A 3,255-nucleotide genomic window follows, 5' to 3' on the forward strand; every position below is an offset into this window, starting at 1 on the left:
TTTTCTCCATTTATCGCTCCCTAGCAGAATCAGGGGTTATACACAGTTTTATGTTAACACAGGTCCGCGAGCCGTACTGTTAGGAAGGTAGGGTCGCTTGCGGGCCACGGACCACATGTTGCCTATGTAGAAAGGCGTTCGTCCTAGTGGCGTCGCCCTTTAAAAACACTTGGAGAAGAATTGATAGGGAGGGGTGGGGAGAGACCAGTTGTTGATTTTTTAAATATTACTGTTATTATCTCACAACTGACCAAGGGAGAACAGGTTCCTCGGAAAGTCAAAGCTCAATCTAGCTGCGCTAATGCTAGCGAGAGTCGTCAGACTGAGGTGAGGGAAAGGATATGGAATAGGAGTAAATGCGGTGTCCATCCCACAAATCCTGCTGACCGGCAAGAGCCTTGATTTCGTGACCCTTCGGACACGAATCCAGCTAACATCAGAATATACTGTAAGAGCAAATACCCTAAATAAATTATTGGCTGGTTGAAGGGAACAAAAACTACTCATCGATAATGGCATAATAGACGAGAGAAATATCGTCTCAAACCATGTAAATATCTGGAGGCATGAGCGAGCCACGTTGAGTACACCGCTTCCCGTCCGATCAGCCAAGTTAAGCAACGTTGGGTCTGGTTAGTACTTGGATGGGTGACCGCCTAGGAACACCAGATGCTGTTGGCATCCCTACGTGTCAAGTGGGGTTGGTGGAGGATTGGTGCCCCTCCCTGTAAAACAATTAACTCTAAGCCCTTGGCCACCCCGTCTGGGATACATGGCGTCTGGCAATGAATGAATGATGAGAGAGAGAGAGAGAAGGGGGGATGGAAGGGAGGGAGAATAAGGGAAAAAAGGGAAGGAGAATGAGAGAGAGTAGGGGAAGATATGGAAAGAGGCAATGGGGAGTGGGAGGGAGGGATATGAGAGAGAGAGAGGAAGGGGGAGGGGGATAGAAGGGAGGGAGAATAAGGGGAACGAGGAAGGGAGAATGAGAGAGAGAGAGAGAAATGGAGAAATGAATTCCCCGAGCTAGGCAACGAAGGCCATATAGCCCCGCTGGGGTTACAGGAGGGCGCTACCCCTCCCGGCAACGGTAGCCCGGGCGAGGCTCGAACTTGCGACCTCCCGATCACAAGCTCAGCGCGCTACCACTGTGCTACCGCGCCCCCCGAGAGAGAGAGAGAGAGAGAGAGAGAGAGAGAGAGAGAGAGAGAGAGAATAAGGGGAACGAGGAAGGGAGAATGAGAGAGAGAGAGGAGGGGAGGAAAAGGAAAGAGGCAGTGGGGAGTGGGAGGGAGAGGGTTTGAGAAAGAGAGAGGAAGGGAAGGAGGGGGAGGGAGAGGAGAGACCAGTTTCCCTCACACATAAATGTACTATCAGAGTAAATAAACGTTTGGCTGACTGGAGGGATTAATGACAATATTCACAGAATAACGTTGCAAGGTCAGTAAATAGCTAGAAGTGTATATGTGAAGGAAAATGAGGTGCAGAATATTGGACATCGTACATCTTGACATGGAGTCAGTGTTACCATATGAAATCTGGGAAAGGCAAATCTGAAGTGTGTAAGAATACTTGTGGCCAGTAGTACTATGTTGTCACAGCGATCCTCTACCCCTTTTTTGTATCCTTTTATAAGTTTTCGAGGAGGGATGACCATCCTAAAAATAATGGTGGAAATCTGATTTGGTGGAAGGCATTATCAAGGAATCTGATGAACACACCGGAGTTTCGCTGAAGTGCATGTCGTCACTTTCGCCTCTTTCTGATCGTTTTTCTTTATGTGAAGCGGGTGATCTCCCAAGAAGTATTAAGGGGGCGGGGGTTCACTCTCTGAAAATATGGCATTACGGATGAGAGTCTACTGAACAATATGCACTTAGACACCAAAGCTATATCTGCTCTCCTGAGATTTCTTTATTTGGTGAGGAGGGCTCAGCCAACTAAAATCCATGGTTGGAAAATTATATCTAGTGGAAACGAACTCACCTGGGAAGTTTTATTCATGTCCATCAAAGAGCGCAGGAGGATTTAAATCACAAATATACAGACAAATAGGGCGATTTTCGCGCAGCGGCAAAGGGCGAGTTGCCGAAAATGATACTTTCATGCACCTCAGCTATGACATAAATATTTGCGTAAATGAAGTAAGTAAAAATAGATACATATATAAATAAAAATTTTTCCAATTACTGTTAGTATTTTGACAATTTTCGAATACTGACAGTATATTTACCACAATAACCAAGGATAAAACTACTCACTGCGGAAGTTGGTGGGGAAGACGTTAATTGGCCTGTTTTGCTGTAGGTGTTGCATACTGCAGGAAGGTTAGGGAAAGGGATGCCTAAGTGAGGCCTTGGTTGTGAAAGAGGAAATGAGAAAAATAAAAGTTGGAAACTATTTTTTTTTTTTAGAATATTAAACAGTTCATTGGTTGCTAGAATCCCTGTTTTGCACATCCACCGTCCCTCTCTACAATCCAACCACCATCATCCCACCCTCCTCCAACATACTATCTTTCTACTCGTTTCTCATCCTTCTCTTTTCTCCGACTCATTTCCCACTACCTTCTCTCCCCACACCCTTTCCCTTTCAACTCTTCATCCCCACTCATTCTTACTGTGCTCGCTCCCTGCTTACTCTTTTCCTCTTCTCTCATTTTGCCTTCTGTTTCGCTTCTTTCTCCTTTGCTCCCTTTTCGTTCCTCCTATTTTACATCCTGTCAAAACTCAGCTTGTCCTTACTCGGGCTCACTACTACTTCATTATTTGGATTATACCCTACAAGAAAAGAATACAGCTTCCCGACAGACCGTTCTTTCCCTCCATCTGCATCATGAGCTGAATTATACAAGGAAAGAATAAAGTTTCCCCGCAGACCATCTCACAACGAGTCTTTTCAATTTGGACCCTATTTCCTAAGCTCTTACGCTATTCTGAGTGGCGGCAGATGTGACGGACCAGAAATGGAAGAAGAAACTGCATTAGTCTCTCTCTCTCTCTCTCTCTCTCTCTCTCTCTCTCTCTCTCCTTCTTTGCCTCATTCTTTTCCATCCGTGTTTCATGTTCGCACTTCCATCTCCCTCTCCCTCCTCCGTTTGTATTATTTTTCTTGCCCTTTCTCTTGCTTGTTCTTTTCTTTCCTTTCCTCTGTTCTTTTCCCGTACTCACCCGATCTTCATTTCTTTTGTCTCTTGTTTTACTCTTCCATATCTTTAATAATTTCCTTTTTCTCCTTGTCCATTGCTTCCCATAA

At 45.2% G+C, this 3,255-nt stretch overlaps 1 pseudogene; it reads left to right on the plus strand.

Annotated features, from left to right (window-relative positions):
- Positions 1-563: 563 nt before the first annotated feature.
- Positions 564-681, plus strand: LOC145409403 (5S ribosomal RNA; annotated as a pseudogene).
- The last annotated feature ends 2,574 nt before the right edge of the window (positions 682-3,255 follow it).

The sequence above is a fragment of the Coenobita brevimanus genome, chromosome 80 (assembly GCF_032717465.1).
Source record: "Coenobita brevimanus isolate Jiangsu-jjx chromosome 80, ASM3271746v2, whole genome shotgun sequence".
Classification (NCBI taxonomy): Eukaryota; Metazoa; Arthropoda; class Malacostraca; order Decapoda; family Coenobitidae; genus Coenobita; species Coenobita brevimanus.